The 19,464-nt window shown below is 37.9% G+C and overlaps 1 protein-coding gene across 2 annotated transcripts in view; it reads right to left on the bottom strand.

The window, feature by feature from the left end:
- LOC145277533 (GDP-fucose transporter 1-like) overlaps positions 1-19,464 on the bottom strand; it is a 131,773-nt gene that overhangs the window by 21,665 nt on the left and 90,644 nt on the right. The gene's annotated exons all lie outside the window — the stretch shown is intronic.

Here is a 19,464-nt window from a genome sequence, read left to right as displayed (position 1 = left end):
AGGATGAAGGAATTAATGCTTTTGACTAATTTTTTTGATATTTGTTGTCTTAAGGGCTGCTCTTTAAAACGATACCAATCTTGTTAAAATCTGTTGCCTCTGTCAAAAGTTGTAGACAGACATACAAGCATACATTTAAACAGACGGGTGAGATTTGTATTATAGACTAGCGAGGGGTACCCGGGGTTGCCCGGGTGTTTGGCGGTCTGTGTGTGTGTGGGGGGGGATTAAAAAGAAAGAAAAAAGTAAGCATGAGGATCGAACCCGAACCGTTGAGGCAAAGTTGTGAAAAAAAAAGTGTGACATTAACCATTGCCTCATCGCGACATGCTTACGGAAACACGTTTGAATTTATTTAATTACTTGGATTTAGCAGGCCCTCGTTTTAATGAGTTAATGAGGTCAAGTTTGACTGCGGGATTTCATTTACTGCTGAACGCTTTTTTTTTTTCTCCCAAAAATGTTATAGGAAAAAGACTAACTCACATGCGGTGAGAGACAAATATTGAATATTTATCTTCTCGAAATCGAACAAATTAAACAGACAGGCGAGCTTCGTTGTTAACTGTGAGATATTACGATTTACATGTGATATAAAAAGTTTTAAAAAGTTGTGAAGCGAGCGACCGCTTCTCTAAAAGAAGCCTTTTGTAGACACACAGAAAAAGCGAACACACATACAAACATTTTCGCTTTTATATTTATAGATTAACATAGTTAAATCTTTGTTTATTCATAGTTTTAGAAAATTTTATTATTATTATTATTTACGTTTCTTCGTAAAAGTCAGTTATTTAAATATTTTTGTATGAAAACCAATTACATTTGTTTGAATTTAATAACTAAATGATAATTAAATTTAAATTACAAAATGTTTTTGATGAAATTTGCAGCAATTTGATGTTTTTATTGTTTTGTTTTTAAAAGAGACTTTATTTTTAGCTCTAATATTTTTTTTTTTTTTACAGAAGATGGTTCATGTAAAAATTGAGTAGGAATAATGCTTACACCCATTTTTCTTGAAATAATTTGTACAATTGTAATAGGATTATTTTTTAATAGAAATCGCTCCAGACAAAGCATGAAGCCACTTGCATTCAGAGTGTTACTAAAACCACCATTTCGGAGTCATTATCTTTTTTTATTATTTTTTTTTTTTTATAATCTACAGATGTTACCAAAGTAACGTGATTGACTGCAGAAGTTTTTTGATTTGTTTTTATTCAAACAAACTCAACCTGGAAAATTCTAGAAATATTGATTGAATAAAACGGGATAACATTTCTATAAAAAAAGGAAAATCAATCAAAACTGCTATAGTTTTTTTTTATGTTTTAAATCTCATCTTAGATTTTACAGTTTGATTTGCTTATTTTATATTATGTAAACCATTTCTTTGTAGTTCCAGAGATATTTACATTTAAATACTCGTCCCAGGGTAGGTAAAATTCTTCAAACTTTTATGTCCTCTAACAGAGATCAAAACCAAGATATAATAGATCAAATTCAATTTAAACCTGATATATTTGAATCACCAAAGTTAAGCAACATTGAGCGGATATTTAAACATGATATTTTAAATTAATTGCTACAAAATTTGGTGCAATTTAGAAATCGTCTACTTACTATACAATACTCGACTTTCTCCACTTAGACATGCTTAATATTCAAAACTAACATAGAAAATCGACCTACCTTAATCTACGGAGATATATCTAACTTTATATAAATAGAAATTTATAAATGTACACATAATAAAAACGAAACTTAAATGAAAAAATTACAATATTTTATTTAAATTCTTTTTCTAAAAAAGTTTTAATATTTTGGGATATTTTTGATCAAAATTTTAGAAATACAGCATAACTCCTATAATTTGAATATCCGCTTCATTCAAATTAGAGGATGCTGTTCAAGTTTCGTGATAAAAAAAAATGTGCTGCAGTTAACTTTAATTTTTTAAGAATTAAGAAATAATAAATGAAATTCATTGCTATATGATACTTCAAGTATATATTAACTGGAGTTTACGATATATTGAAAGTAAGAATTGTTAAATATTATTACCTGGAACAAAAACATTGAAAATAAATTAAATCTACTCTTACTTGTTAGGTATTTATTACCTAAGTTATCATCTACAAAAATCATACATTTATGTAAAATACGAGGGGCGTGCAATAAGTAATGCCCATGACCCACTTCCCATAGAAGTAGAGCAACGAAACTTTGCACAGTTATTAGTCTTTCTCTACATAGGAACCACCCAGAGTAATGCATTTCTCCCATTGTTTGATGCAGCTCTGGAGACCGTTTTTGTAGAACACCCCAGGTTGGTCCTCCAACCACGACGTGACTTCAGAAATCAAGGCTGCATCATCTGGGAACCGCTTTCCTTTCAAAAACAATTTCATGACTGGGAAGAGGTGAAAGTCAGAGGGTGCAAGGTCAGGAGAGTAGAGAGGATGGGTAAGGGTTTCATAACCACACGCCCGTGCTTTTGATCTGGCGACATGCGAGTTGTGGACCGGGACGTTGTCCTGCAGGAGGAGGGTACCTCTGCTGATCTTGTCCCGCCTCTTGATTTTGATAGCTTCCCTTAATTTCCTCAAAAGTGAAGCATAATAAGCTCCTGTAATTGTGGTACCCTTTGCCAGGAAATCTGTCATCACTACTCTGTCCTGGTCCCAGAAGACTGTGAGCATGACCTTGCCAGCGGAGGGCTGAACCCTTGCCTTCTTTGGAAGTGGTGAGTCCAAGTGCTTCCACTGCATTGACTGGGCTTTGGTCTCTGGATCATAGCAATGGACCCAGGTTTCATCCTGTGTAATCAGTCTTTGTAAAACTTTGACTCATCTTTTTGGTACATCTCAAAATTCATCCTCGAACACTCAGCGTTCTCGCTTCTGGAATGATGTGAGCAACCTGGGAATCCATCTGACAGACACCTTATGCATATGCAAATAGTCATGAATGATAGTTTCCACAGACCCTGTACTAATCTTGACATCTTGGGCTATTTGGCGAATAGTAATGCGCCGCTCTTCCAAAATGGCAGCTTCAACTTGACGGACAGATGCCTCATCAATGGCAGAAGGGGGGGGGGGTCGACCAGGTCTGAGAGCTGTTTCCACACACTTCCGGCCATGTTTAAATTCACGATGCCAGCGTTTTACAAGGTCATATGATGGGACATTATCACCATAAGTTTCTTTCATTTCATTAAAAGTTTCCTGTGGTGTGTGTCCTTTCAAATACAAAAACCGGATCACTGCTCGACATTCAACAGGCTCCATTTCACACCTGACTCAGTTCAAACACCTGTAAACCAGAAACCACAATTAGTTCAGAGCTGTAATTTGCCACATAACCCATAGAGATATAAATCATTGCACATGCAAAATTTCAGCTAGATCAGAGAACTAGAAGTGGGTCAGGGGCATTACTTATTTTTATTTTTTTAAGTTTTTATTACATTTTTACCCCAAACAAGGCAAGTTGCCACTTTGGTGTAGGGGGCTACTATTAGGGGCAAAAACTACTGGGGTACTATGTAGGGATTTGGGCAGCAAGATGTCGGTTCACGTTACACTTGAACTTCTGCACGTCAGTACTGTTGGGGAAGCAGGGACCTGGAATGGAATTCCAGAGTCTAGCGGTTCTGGGGAAGAAACTATTGGAGTAAAAAGATCTTTTACATCTAGGGATCTCTACAGTGTGGGGGTGGGATTTAGCAGCCTGTCGGGTTTGTCGAGGGTGCTCACGTCGTGGGGGCACAAGTGATTGCAGTTCGTCAGAGCATTCACCACTAAAATACTTGTAGAAAAGGCAGAGGGATGCAACATTTCGTCGATGGGACAGAGGCTGAAGCTTAGATGCCAGTTCAGGGCCTAACAGGTTTGCGACTCTCTTTTGAACCTTGTCAAGGAGCGAGAGACTAGTCGCAGATGCACCAGCCCAGATGTGGCAGCAATACTCCATACATGGGCGAATGGTGGCCTTATGGAGGTTAAGGATACTTTTGGGTGTTAGTAGTTTTCTAGCACGGTAGAGAGAGCCCACCTTTCTTGCAGCGGCCCTGGCAATGCCTTCAATGTAATTGTTCCAACTCGTGTTTCCTGTGAACGTTAGGCCAAGGAGTTTGAAAGATGGACTCTCAGATAAAGAGTCGTTGGCCATTGCTATAGGTGGTAGAGAGGGTTTCTTGTAATTATTGAATGAAACTAGTTTAGTCTTGGCAGCATTGAACGCGACCAACCACTTTTGTCCCCATTCCACCACAGATTGGAGGTCTTCCTCTAGTGTTTCTGCCATTTCTTTAGAAATGTGTTCATTCGTCTTCCTGTCGTGCCTGCCATAGAGTGTAGTGTCATCAGCATATATACCCATCTCAGAGGCAATTTTGTCGGGGAGGTCATTTATGAATATCAGGAACAATAGAGGTCCAAGGATAGAACCCTGGGGCACCCCCGCATTTATATCATATTGTTTAGATGTACGACCGTTGAGGACAACCTGGATTTTTCTCTTATCTAAGAAGGATTTAATTATGTTAAGTATTCTACCAGTGATACCGTATGATCTGATTTTCCTGAGGAGACCCTCATGCCATACCCTGTCATAAGCTTTAGATATATCTAGAGCTACCGCTCTGCCCTCCCCCGCTTTGTCCAGTGAATGGTATATACGTTCAGAGATCACAGTTAGGATGTCAGCTGTGGAACGGGCTTGTCTAAATCCACATTGTTTGTCAGTCAGTAGTTTAGCATCTGTAAAATGATGGACTAGAGCATGGTTAATTATGGTCTCAAATATTTTGGCAAAAAGTGGGAGGAGGCTAATAGGGCGATAATTTAATGGGTCAGTTCTTTCGCCAGAATTCTTGAATACTGGTACAACAGAAGCAGTTTTCTAACAGCCCGGAAAGCAAGCTTCATTAAGGCATTTGTTGTAGAGTTTGGAGAGAACTGGAGCTACTTCGGCTGAGCACTTTTTTAATAGCACAGCTGGGATAAGATCGAGTCCACATGCTTTTGAAGTGTCAAGGTTTTTTATGATAACATGCACCTGAGCAGGGGTGGTTTTCAGATCGTCTAGCATTGCATCTGTCCGCATAGGAAAGTCAGGTAGGGGGTGGCTGGAAGGGTCCAGTGTGGAGTTTGAGGCAAACCGACTGTTGCTGAGGAGACAATCTCGTGATTGCACGCCCCTCGTACAGTTATAGTTGTTTTATTTATTTATTGAATGAGTCTCATTGCAGTTTCTATTTTCATTGATTGAGCTCTCGGGTGCTGGCATTGTATTCCGTAAGCGATCACAAAAATCTACAATTTCTTGGTTCTGTAGCTTCTTTATGATTACATCTCTTCGGAGTGACATTGCTTGTAAAACATAGTTGTCACTAAAGTAAGGACTTTTTTCTAGAAATTTTATAACCATCTCCATAGACTTTTCTGCATCATCCCATGATATGGCTTCAGAGTGTTCTTGGTTATTTACATTAGCGTCAAGAGAATGGGAGCTGTTGCTATTTTCATCACCATTACTGCCTTCAAGATATTGATCAGTAGTTTCCTCATGTTGTTGCACCCACATTTCAACATCATTTGCATTAAGTGATTTAAGAACAACGTGGTTGGTCGGTAACCATTTGGTTTCAAGAATTTTTTCTATACCCATTATGATGGGTTGTTTTACACTATTTTAAATATAGCAATCTGAAAAAAAATGTACAATTAGTGTAAATTAATTACAATAGCTAATCTACATTAATTACATAGTACCAGTATTAATATTTCTACGCAATATCTGACTAAACCATGTAAACAGTTTTACTGCAACTCCGCATCAAATATGCTAATACAATTTCAATGACGAGACACTTCAAATTTAGAGAAAGTCCAGGTTTAGAAGAAGTCCAAATGAGAGGAAGTCTAAATGAGAGGAAGTTCAACTTTAGATGAAGTTCAAATTAAAGGAGTTTTATTGTGTGTAGTGTCACAATTCCGACCCCAATTTGCACAAGTTCAGTACTTGTAGTTATAAAATCTAGTGGGACCTCTGGGAATTTCACAATGGAATCTTTCAAATGTAATATATTGCTGCTGAGCATTCTGTGGACGTTCAGCATGAATGGAGACCCCGTGATATTATTGTAGCCCTTTTGTTAAAACTGTAAAAGTATTTATCTAAGTAATGTGATTAATGTAGTGTCAAAATATATCTGGTTGTTACAGTTTATCTCCAATATCCTTATAGGAGTCTGTGATATATTTCCATTGTATGGACACCTGGCGTGAATGGAACCCCCACAATATCATAATACCATCTTTAGACAAAATAGAAATAACCCTTGAGTTTGAGCCAGAAGACCGAGAAGGTATTTTAGTTTCATGTATGGCCCAAAAGTGACATAATTTTTTATTTATTTATTTATTTTTTTTTTTACATTGTGTCTTCGGTGATCGGGAGATCCTATTTATTAAAAAGGAGTATAAAAGGTGATAATGTTGTGTTGTTGGGGAGGGAGGTCATATTAGAGATGATGGAGTTTCATATTGGAGACATGTATAACGGGGGGCTCAGACCAGGGGATGATAATGACATTTATAGACATTTACATCACGACGACGACGACTGTGATGATTCGTGGGGACTTCATATTATTATTACAGAACTTGGACATTTATATAGTCCTTGTTAACACAGAGGAGGAGAGATACATTACTTGAGAGGGGTGTTATACAAAGTTCGTTAAAGATGATGACAAAACACATTTACCTTTTCAGGTGTAAAAAGGACACAAAGACAACCAGTTACAAAATAGTAAATGATTTCTTTATTCATCTGTTGGCAGTTGATGATGTCAGGAATTCAAACTTGTATGATTACATGGTCTACTTTTCTCCCCCTAATTAAACGATTAAAAAGTTGACAGGTGCGTAAATTTAATGAGGTCAAACATCACGCCATAGGGGAAACTTAACTTTGGCTGCAAGCCAGTTTCTGCGTTTCCCCCAAGGGGAGTGTCCAAATGAATAGCAATTGTCTGATATGACAGGTTTTGTCCGTATGGATCATTGCTTTTCTGGACCTTCCGGCACTAGTGCCAGGTACACGCCTTTGTTCAGATTCAGTTTCACTTATATACGGAAAAGCCAAATAAACATGTGGAGATTAAGAAATACTGTGAAAATAGTGTGTAAAAGTCACCCAAATAAAAATACACACACCCTCCCTTCGTAAATCAGAGATATTATAAAGGTAAATGTGTTTTGTCATCATCTTTAACGAACTTTGTATAACACCCCTCTCAAGGTAGTATATAAAAAGTTCTAAGAAACAGTGACCCCTGTCCCCCCTGAGTTCCTCAAGCCCCCAATGTGCACACATTACACACATTTTGCCTTTTATTTATATTATAGATGGCTATTTTATTCAATAATAATTAATATGTCAATAACAAAAATATATTTCATGCAGATACTTCAGAAAAGAAACGACTAACATTTGCATAAAATGTTTTAGATTGAAAAAAAAAAAAAAAAATTGGCAATTATTTTGTTTAATTATTTACAAGTCTTAAATCTTGTTCCAGAATTTTGGAGATGAGGATGATGATTTCGATTATTCGAACTACTGTTCTGATCTTTGATGTCAGTCTCACAATGTTTCGACCAATAAACCTTCAAATTTCTGCAGTATGGAGTACTGTTGTCATATCTGGGGTGGTGCTACTCAGAGTACGCTGCCCTGCTTTGACAGGGTACAAAACAAACTTTGTAATCTAGTGGTCAATGTCCTCTTCTCCCTTTTTCTTACAGAAGAGAAGTCTCTCTCTCTACTCTATCGTTATTTTCATGACTCAGCTGAACTTCAATCTATGGTCTTTCCCCGTAAAACATTCACAACCCCCCCCAAAAAAAAACCCCTCATCTAACTACAACATAGAACCTCATCTAACTACAACTTAGAACTGCACGCCTGTGGAACTCTGTTCCGTCTGCCTGCTTCCCACCTGACTACAACTTGGATGTCTTCAAGTCCAACGTTAATAAATTCCTAATAAACCGCCCCCTTAAGTAAACACTTCATCAAATCTCCACACTAACGTAATGTACTTGCAATAACCCTTATCCCTGAGTGGCTTCCGAGCCTTGATAAGTGGTGACCACTGTGTAAAAAAAAAAAATAAAAAATAAATTTTTTCGAGTTTCTTTCCTAAAGCAAGTTGTCTGTAGAACAAAATACTGCAAGGCTGCTTCCCATCTAACTACAACATTGCAGTTTCCAAATCCAATATAAAAAATTCTTGTTTGCTAAACTTCCACTATCATTACCAATCATCACGGTGTTTCCACCTCATATTCATTAATTCTTATCCTCGGGTGACCTTTGAGCCTTGATAAGTGGTGAGCCTTAGTAATGAAAACAAAAATCTTGTCCAACATAGGGAATCTTTATGTGGACAGTGCGAGTCGATACAGAATTTCAAACTAAACCTTTTATTTAATTCACGGGGAAGATTGTTCAAACTTATTTTATTCTAAGTAGAATAAGCGCATATGTTGGATGCAACGGCTTCCAAAGGTCTAGTATGGAATTAAATACAATATAGAAACAAATAGCTATAAATAGTATATAAATATATATCTATGAAAGATTAGGTTTTAGTTCTAAACTATTAAGTAACTCTAGGATATGTTTAATTCAAAAAATTTGATTCAATTAATTTTTTGGTCAAATAATACCGTAATACTTAAATTTAAGTCCTATTTAAAATACAGCATCGAGTTTTAATGAATTACTTCCCTTGGATTTAACACATTTTGCTAAAGGAAGGACACATTCAAAATTTATGGAAATTGTGATCATTTTTAGGCCCTCTAATGAAAGATATCACAATTAAAACCTTAGTCCAATACTTTGGTTGCATAAAGTATTTTCATATATTTAAGGATTGTTTTACCAATTCCATAAAAATCTGTTTGCCAAGACTTCTATAACAATTAACACAGCTGGAGTAGGCGTTTGTACGAGTCAAGGATATGTCTTCGAAAATCAGTCCGACTAGCTCCATTAATGTCAGGTTCAGGTCTACCCTCAGAGGCTTTACTTTCTCTGGAGAAGACGTTAATTTATTGTTAACTGCCTGAGGTTCTCCTCTCAAGGAATGCCAATGAGGCTGCTCAGCAATTGTTTTTTGTAGGCCAGAGTATATTTCACCTAGTACGCTGGCTGTTCAAACCTTAACTGACCTTACAAGAGAAAGTAAATATATATGCTATAATTGTAGTGGAAGGTGAGCTACCCACCCCTTATATGGCCACTATAAGTGCAGAATTATAGGATGTAACGTCGGAGTTGGAAGCGCAGTAAAGTCATTTCTTTTTCCGGGCTTGCTCACTTTTTTTCTCCTTGATCTAAACCAAGCCAGATGCATTATTAACTGTCAATGTCTATGCTGTCGAGAGGACATCTCACTTGCCAGTCACCAAAAGAATTCAGGTGGTGACATGTGGCTGTAGGCAGGCCCAGCTGTGATGCAATTTGATCCTGGGCCTCAAAATGCTGTTGACATTGCTGACTACAATATGCATGCATATATATATATATATATATATATATATATATATATATATATATATACTAGCAGAGAGACCCGATGCTGCCCGGGATAGAATGATGATCAATGAATGTTTCATACTCCCATATTTTCATCAAAATCGGTGCAATCCCACATTTTTCAATCAAATCGATTAATTGCCTGCTCTAGTTGGGGACAATACGGCTCAATCACGTTGACACACTGGTTCTCTCAGATCACCGAAGTTAAGCAACATCGTGCCTGGCCAGTACTAGATGGGTGACCATTTGGGAAGGCGAGGCACTGTATGTACCGCGAGATAAAATACCAGGTTGGGAAACTGGCACAGTCTATCCTTCTCTCGAAGGTAGATGGCCCTCTCTTAAACCATGGTAGGCAACCCATCTAGTGATGCCGTCACAATAAAAAAATACCCTTGGTAGCCCAAGCGAAGCATCAAGTATTCAGCTACGGACAAGATTTTAATTACACTACAAACTCGTGTAGGGAGTTCATGCTCAGTTGCGACCACACGTTACGTTGAGCTTTTTCTACCTTGGTAGCTTTGCTTTGTTAAAAATATATTCTTTATTAGCTTCATTCAATATATATATATATATATATATATATATATATATGTATGTGTTTGTGTGTATATATATATATATATATATATATATATATTATACTGCTCGTGAATGAAATCTCAAGGAGCCAAGTCCTTGAACAATATTCAATTTGTATACATGTAAAGTCAATATTATGTTTCAAAAGAGTGGCCTTGATAAGTGGTAATGATTATGTTAAAAAAAATATTTTTTTAATTATGGTACTTTAAAAAACGACGGTTCATATTAGTAATATATATTTTTAAATTTCTTTGAAGTATTAGAGTTTGAGATTTTACATTTGTTAAAGGTTACCAAGTGCATACTCGTTATTAGACGAGTATTCCGACTGATATTATACAGAAACATGAATACTTCAGCTAATAAATCAATTTATAATATATTTATGATGGATTATTTTCACTTTAAAAAAAAAAATCACCCAAAAAATAATTTATATTCTGTGCATTTTTAATTTCGTAAAATACTCCCCTTTTTATTTTGTTTCTTTTTATTTAATTCAGTGATTTCAATCCACGTGACACACCTGAAACTCAAAAGTCTGTCATGACACCCAGTCGTTGGAAAGCAGTAATACACGATTGCATTCTTCTCACCTCATATCAATAGCGAGACAAACCAGGAAGTCTAGTGAGATAACAATTGTCAACAATAAACCACCTGACCGATAAAGAAAATTGGGCGTCTTTCAAAGTTGCATTAATTACCACAATATACGACACAATCACAATGACACAACGGTTGTTGTTAGATCACAGAAGTTTAAATATATCAACTGTTAAAAAAAAAAAAAAATGTATTATGAGGTAATTGATTTAATAGCTGAAATATTCAAGTGTTTTTTATTCGTCGGAATACCAATTGAGTAATGAGTATGCACTTGGTAACCTTTAGCAAATGCAAAATATCAAATCCTAATACTTCAAAACAATTAAAAAATATGAATTGTTTAAAGTACCACAAGTAAAAAAAAAATAGTTTTAATAATAATAATTTTGCATGGTGGTTGTTGTCACAGTCTATAAAATAATGCAACCCGCAATGAGTGGGCATTTTCTTTCACATTTCTCTATACCCCCCCCCCCCCCAATCTAAAAAAAATGGCCGCAATACGTCGATTCCCTTTCGTTGTCATATCGACATAATTAAGCTCTATCTTTTTGCTATTAATGCAAATCAAATATCGTTCAACGACTTGGTACCTTGAGATTTTCTTTACGAACAGTATAATATATAAATGCATATTTTAGTCAACAACATTACCATCATCTTGAAGCCTGAGATCGAATTGCGCCACACAGGCAATTTCTCAACTAGATTTCATTGATATTACCCTCGCCTCCTCAACATATATTCCACTGTAAATAGATCATAGCAGCCAATGCAGAATAAAAGGACGTTCCACTTTCTCAAAATTTAAATGCCTTATATATTCAAAGTTTATGAGAAGTTGGGCAACATTTATCACCTACTTTCTCTATCACGGATAGGTCTCGTTAATTTGTAGTTAGATTTTTTTCCTCAATATTGTTTGTGCAGACATTTGAGAACTGCATTAGAGTCAAGCATCAACAAAAATGATAATACGCATGTGCAAAACAAAATGCCTTTGCAGCAATTAGCTAATTGACATGTCTATAAATATAAAAGCGAAAATGTATGTATGTATGTGTGTTCACTTTTTCTGTGCGTTTACAAAAGGCTTCTTTCAGAGAAGCGGTCGCTCGCTTAACAACTTTTAAAAACTTTTTATATCACATATAAATCGTAATATCTTACAGTTAACAACGAAGCTCGCCTGTCTATTTAATTTGGTCGATTTCGGGAAGATAAATATTCAATATTTGTCGCTCGTCACATGTGGGTTAGTCTTTTTCCTATAACATCTTTGGTGGAAAGAAAATCGTTCAGCAGTAAATGAATACTATCCCACAGTCAAAACTTGACCTTATTTAAAACGGGCACCTGCTAAATCCAACTAATTAAATAAATTCAAATGCGTTTCCGTTAGCATGTCGCGGTGGGGCAATGGTTAACATCGCACGTTTTTTTTTTCACACTTTAATTTACAACTTTGCCTCAATGGTTCGGGTTCGATCCTCATACTTACTTTTTTTTTTACCCCCCCCCCCCACCTCCAAACACCCGGGCAACGCCGGGTACCCCTCGCTAGTTAAACATAAAAGTAAAGCTTTTCTACAATATTCAATGTAATTATCTATAAGAATTACGATAATCGACAATCTAGATTGCAATCACACGTCACTGATGCATCATCAGATGCTGTTTTCATAAACTGAATTGCAGTTTTCACAGATTCAAGGTAACCTATTAAGCCACCATCTATCATCCATTCCAGTACTTTACGAATACAATTCTTTCAGAGTTTTGGCACAGACGCACTGTCAAAGATTTAGAAGTTTTTTGTAGAACCAGATCTTACAAATGAACTAGCAGGGCAACCCAGCATTGCCTGAGCAAAAAGTGTATCATATTTTTATTAAAACTTTTATCTATCTTTCTCACCCCATACCCCCATATATGGGAAAATATGCTTAGTCAATTATATTTCACCCTTTATTTATACAGTTCAATGTATGTTAAATATAACGACAGAGCATATACCTACATATACACACTATATATTAGTAAAAATGGTAATCAGTAAAAACCTTAAGCAAGTGCTCAATACTATTGCAGAGCAAATATATATTTTTATTACCGTTTTATCTGCTATGAAACAATGAAAATATGCATGTAGAAAGATATAAATAATATTATAATAATATTAATGCATATTTTCATAGTTTCATTCCCTTTTATATTAATTCAATCAATATCTGGCAATTTTTATTTTACTTAATTTCTTAGGGACCTTTTATAGTTAATGCATTTAAATAGATAAATGTACTTAAGTTGGATGTAACTAAGCTTGCTTTGACAGGACACGTCTTAGTTATTGCAAACAACGCCCCCCCCTCCCAAACCGCATAGATCCTTAACGTGTCAAACTCCATATGACATGTATCCAACAACTAACTGCGATAGTCCACAAGTTAGTGCCACATACTTAACTGCTGGTCTTTCTCCTCCTTTTAGTTTTTATCCCTTTCTTTTTCTCCCCTTACCTCCACCTTTAAGGTTTTACTTATCTTACGCCCTTCTTTCCCACTTTTTCTCCCCCCCTCCTATTCCTATCTGTCTGGTTGAATATTTTAAACTCCCCCTCACCACCTTCCAATATTTATTAAATCTTAAAACTTAACTGTTGTCAAATTAGAATTGAAATTTCCCCCCCCCCCGTTTTTGTGCTTCCTCTAATATCGTTTTTCTAATCATAATAACCATTTATGTAAAGTTTGATGAAGTTGCTGGATCGTTGATACGATTCTGTAACCGAAACATGTGTAACTAAGCAGATAAAAACGGTAATATATATATATTATAGTATATATGTTATATATAGTATATATGTTAGTATCTATAAACCCATTCTTAACATGGAGATTTGATTATGTGCTGTGAGTATTCTGTGCTTTCACCTAATGTGTCATAAAGAAAAAAAGCAACCAAACATTGTGTCAAAGAAAAAAAGCAACCAAAAAACACTGCTGAACAATAATTCCCATTGCCTTTAAATTTTTTTCTTTTAAGTCTGTCGTAATTTTTTTCTGGCGATTTCCTCAAGTACAGGCTTAATTTTCAGATTAAAAATGAAATTTAAGGTAGTATTTTTAATGACTGTAAGAGTCAGGGATCAATTTGTAATAATAACGTTTTAATAAATGGAACACACACTTTTTTCCACATCAGTTCCTTATACTGCCCCTAGTCTTTAAACATTTCCCTTTTCTGTTAGTAAAGTGTATACAATTTTTTCCAAGGTATTTTGGTAATGTGAAAGCTATCTATGATAAGTGCTGTAGAAATGTGAAAAATTGAAAAAAAATAATCTAAATGCTAGTAGCAGCATTAACAATGGGAGTGGCCAAAAAGTGGGTGTTCACTGTAGTAGAACATTATCATTCCAAATTTAAGCCTGTAAGCACAGATAATTTTTTTTTCTTGTTTTTTACATAGGCATTACCACTTATCAAGGCCAAGAGGCCACTCGAGGATAAGGGTTAAGAGTGTACAGTAGACAATTAGACAATATAGTAATCGTTAGTGATGGAAATTCGGTAAATTTGTTAACAAGTGGAACGGTTCATCAGGAACTTGTCTACGTTAGACTTGAAGACGACCATATTGTAGTCAGCTGGAAAGCAGGAAAACGGAAGACCATTCCACAGGCATGCAGTTCTAAGAAAGAAGCTTTGTTCATGGAATCTACGTTTAGGTTTAGACACAGATAAAGAATGGAGGGAATTATTGATAGTGTTTTCAGCTAGACGAGTGTTTCTTGTAAAAGTTTGGCAAGGGGGGACCATTGATTAAAGCTCAGTCAAACACTTTCCATGAAAATAATGATACAACAGAGACAAACTCACAACATCTCTTCAGTAAGAGGTTGCAGGGAAGAGAAAAGGACATCTCCTACGAATAAGTTAGCCACGCAAAAGCCAATCAGTCAATCTGAAAATAGAAAGGAGATGATGTATTCCTACATCTCCCCCTGGCACTAAAGTTCCTTTAAGCCAGGTTTATTGTATGGCTGTAAATTTTTCAATGCCCTCGGCATCTTGGGTCTGCCACCAGGTACATCAGCCGTGTTGGGGGCATTGCTGTCTGGGAGTGAGTTCAGTATTGATGTGTTTGTCAGACCAGTCAGAGGCAAGTGTTGTAGCGAAACATTGTTGTTCCTCATTGGATGCTGGCTTTTGTCATGAGTTATTGCAGTTGGTATAGGGATTAAGCACCTTTTCAAGAATCGTCTATTCTGCAAAGAAACTCTCCCGGAGTGGTGCATTCGGATTCGGTATTGTCGATGTGGTAGAGCCTCGACGATAGTGCCTGATTTGAGCCACTTGGCCTTCTTGCGCTCTTGAACCCACACGTGGGATCCGACTTCCAAGGGCAGCAAAGTTTTTACGTTAGTATTGTATTGCTTTCTCAAGGCCTGATCACGGACAGCGAATTTTTTCTAGCGTTGTTCAGCAGAAATTATCAGATTGCGATGGACCTGGTAATGTTGGGGGTTTGAAGGGATACTGTCCCTCAATTTTCGATGAAACAGAATCTGTGCAGAACTTAATCCTATCTCCGGTATAGGTGTGTTTCTCTATTGAAGGATGGCACGAGCCGCTTTGTCATTACTGAGACTGCCGTTGATCGATATATTGTTGTGAATGATACGTTTTGCAGCCTTGACTGCCAATTCAGCTCGTCCGTTGGACTATGAGTATGCAGCAGACGATATTTTGTGTTGAACGCCCCATAGCAGCAAGAAATCATCAAAAGCAGCAGATTGGAATTGAGGTCCTCCATCAGTACTGAGTTCTTTTGCCGCACCATAGGCTATAAAAAGTTCTCTGAAAATCTTGAGCCGAATTCATTTCTGATTTTCTGCAATGGTAGATACACGGCCAGCAACTAAATTTGTCCACAACAACGAGGTAGCTGAAGTCCCCGATTTCAAAGTAGTCGATGCAAATTTTTTCAAATCGGAATGTAGGAGGATCATAGAGGGACAGTGGTTCTGACGGTTGAGTAGGCGCATTTTCTGTGCAATCCTTGCAATAGTTGCGGTGGTGCTGAATATTTTTGGTGATTCCTGGCCAATAAACAGAGGCTTTTGCAAGATTCTGCATGGCACTGACCCCCTGATTTGCAGAATGAAGATTCGTCAAAACTGTTGCGAAGAGCGCGAGGAATAACGACACGGTCTTCAAAAAGAACAAGGGCATCTATGATAGACAATTTATCACGGACGTCCCAATATTCCCGAAGGTGAGAAGGTTCAACTAATGTCCGTTTCCTGGGAAAACCCTGCTGAATAATGTCGATGACATCTTTGTATCGTGGGTCATTTCGTGCCGCAATGCTGACTTTTTCCACGGTGACGTGTGGCAGGTTCTCAACAGCTATAACTGTCAGACCTTGCCAGGCTTTGCAAATGTGATGATGCACTGATTTCTCGATTGGTAGGCTGTCCCATGAAAATTGATGACACTGGAATGTTCGGAAGGGAAACGAGAAAGTGCATCTGGTGCGCGATTACATTTGCCAGGAGAATGTATCATATTGAATCTCCGTGGGAGGGTCGATTCTTTTAATCATTGAAGTCGCGGGTTTAAGATGCTTGAAAGTTCCCTGTCCTTGAAGATTCCAAGTAATGGTTTGTGGTCAACACTTACTGTTATTCCTTGCATCCCAGCGTGAACATTCTGGAGTGCGAGAGGCTCCAGGAAAGGGCCAATGTTTCACCTTCAGTTGGGGCATAACGCGATTCTGGCGGTGTGGTAAAACATGATCCAGCAAAAACTATCCTCCAGCCGTCGTTACAGCAGACAGGAGATATTGTCTAACATGTGCAGTATTTCTGCAATAATACGTATCCTATCACAGTCTTGCTCCAATCTGATTGGATACAAGTTTTTCGTGAAACATCAAATGAACGTACACCTTTTTTAAGAAATTGAATAATTTTGTACTTCGACTTTTCAAACAATTGTGAAAGGTTGTCATCCCAATAGAATGTTTGGTGTGGTTTTATTAAATCCCGAAATGGTTATAAAACGTCGCTGACGGAGAATGCACACGCTACCTGGTTAATCAAACCAAACCAAGATTGAGCCCCAGTAATGTCAGTTGGGGTCGGAAAATTTTTGATTGCAGATAACGTCTTTGCTGCCGGGGCAACGCCATCTGGAGTAATCGAGAGGCCAGCAAAATCGACAGTGCGGCGTCCAAACTGAAACTTCCCGATATTAGCGACGATACCGTTCGTGTATAAGAATGTGAGGAAATCCCAAACACGATAAAAGTGATCCTCGATACACGCATCATAAAGCAAAATGTCATCAACGATTTTGAAATGTCGTGGTATGTCAGATAATAATTCATCATATCGACGGGTATATGCGTCGCCAGCAGCAAAAAAACCCTGAGGCATGCATCGGTACATATATCGGCCCCATTCTGTAATGAATGTGGTCAAGGGTTGACTTTGATCATCGAGGAGCACAGAATGGTAGCCATCGACGGCGTCGATCACAGTTTTCCTTGTGTTTGCTGGCACTTGAGATGCAACGTGAAACGAGGATGGCGTGTGGTGTGTACTTAGGGAAAACTTTTCCTTGATATAGTTTTCCAGTTTCGGAATGTTGTCTTCGGTGGGAGAGAATGGTAGTTTTTCTGGACGTTTTGGTGGTGGACTTCGTGCTGTGTTTGCTGAGGCGACGAGGACAGCAGGCTCTGGAGGTGCAGGAGTTTTCATAGGTTGCGAGTAGCACTGTGGGAGTATTCCCAAGTCCATGCAACCTTGTTTGCTGAAGAACAACTTTGCAATATTGTCAGCAATGTAGGGAGGCTGTGTTGTAGACCGACTCCTGAGAGTGAAAGTGATCGGCAGCCACCCCCGACTGACTAGCATGCCTCCACCAACTGCTCTGATCTTCTTGTAGCATGGGCGTAACTGTGATAGTTGAATCTTTAGAACGGAGATACGCCGTGGCCCAGCAAGACAAATATTGGCACCACTGTCTGGAAAAACGGAAAGTTGCACTGGTTCCGCACCATTTAAGTTTGATGTAAGCATCATGGTAACTTCATCCACATTGGGTGTGGGCGAAATTAACTGTTTATGCTGCTCAGAGAATTTGACATGGGCAATGAGGCTACTTGCCCTACTAGTGCGGTAGCAAACATCGGCGTTGTGATTGAGCTTATGACAATTCATGCAGGTCTGGCCCCATGCTGGACAACTGGTGTGACGTGGTGGCTTTCCCGGTACACCATGAGATGAACTACCACAGCCGATGCAATTCTTTGTGGGCTGCTTGCACTGGCTGTGATAATTGGAACTGCGGACGATGTCTGTAGCTTGGCTTGATCGCGAAGGGCAGATTCACAATTTGGTCAATACTTTTCAACTGATTGGCTTTTGCGAGAATGTCTGTTTGCAGCAGTTGATTTGAAATACCCTGTATAAATTAATCTTTGATGTTTTCATTAGCAATGTCACTCTGGCAATTTGGACAGGAAAACGCACAATCAATGGCAGCGTCACGAAGATGAGTAATAAATTGCTGGATGGTTTCATTGTCGTGCTGACAAAGATTGCTAAAAGGTCATTCTGTGTACTGCAGGGTTGGCGCGCTTGGTGACTAATGATTCCAAAATGTTAAACAAAGCTGCCTCCTCCAATTCAAAGAACGACAAATGTGAGCTGACAATCGCATTTTGTACAGTTTCATAGCAAGCGCTGTATAACTGAGCGGCAACCTGTGATGTAGGCAAGTTGGTAAGTTGCTTATATACATCCCAGTCAACACACAATTTTCGAAATTGTTGATGCGTCATGTCTGCGGTGATCCTTGGAAGATGAGCTGTTGTAGTGGCCTTATAATTTGATACGGGTGTCTGCCGGAGGACTGGGAGCATTGCAGGAGCCTGGGAATATTTTACTGCATATTGCATAATTGCAAGGATATCCCCAATGGCTGTGATACCCATGCATCTTAAGTGCTCTGCTATAACGCTCGATATAGTATTTTCTGTCAGGTGGTTTTCCAGGAAGATCTTTGCATAATGGGCATGCTCACTTTTGGGAGTGCCTGTCTTGTCGAAAAATTCGATCCAGGATGCTGATCCTGTTCGTAGCGCCATGTAGAATAAGTTAGTCAGGCAAAAGCCAATCAGTCAATCTGAAAATAGAAAGGAGATGATGTATTCCTACAGGATACGAAGTCTATTTTGAACTCTATCAAAGCAGGACAAGTCCTTTCTAGCAGCTCCTGTCCAGATGTGGCAACAGTATTCCATCCTTGGACGTACCTGGTTCTTATATAGATAGAGAATTGCATCAGCAGTGAGATATCTACCGGATCGATAGAAGGATCCCACTATTTTTCCAGCGGCCTTGGCAACAGATTTGATGTATGTGTTCCATTTAAGATCAGTTGTAAAGGTCAAGCCCAGAAGCTTGTCAAAATTTGAGGCCTACTCAAGACGAGAGCCATTCATTTCAATAAGTGAAAAATAAAAAAAAGTAAATGGTAGGGGTAGTATTGTTAAGTTCCACAAATTCTTTTGTTTGTTAAAATTATTTTTTAATCTGAAAGTCATGTGTGTTTTACAGGTTCTAAA

Source organism: Euprymna scolopes, chromosome 6, assembly GCF_053919585.1.
Source record: "Euprymna scolopes isolate OS-2025 chromosome 6, ASM5391958v1, whole genome shotgun sequence".
NCBI classification, from domain to species: domain Eukaryota; kingdom Metazoa; phylum Mollusca; class Cephalopoda; order Sepiida; family Sepiolidae; genus Euprymna; species Euprymna scolopes.
The sequence above is the reverse complement of the archived record's forward strand: the minus strand, read 5'-3'. Positions and strand labels throughout refer to the sequence as shown.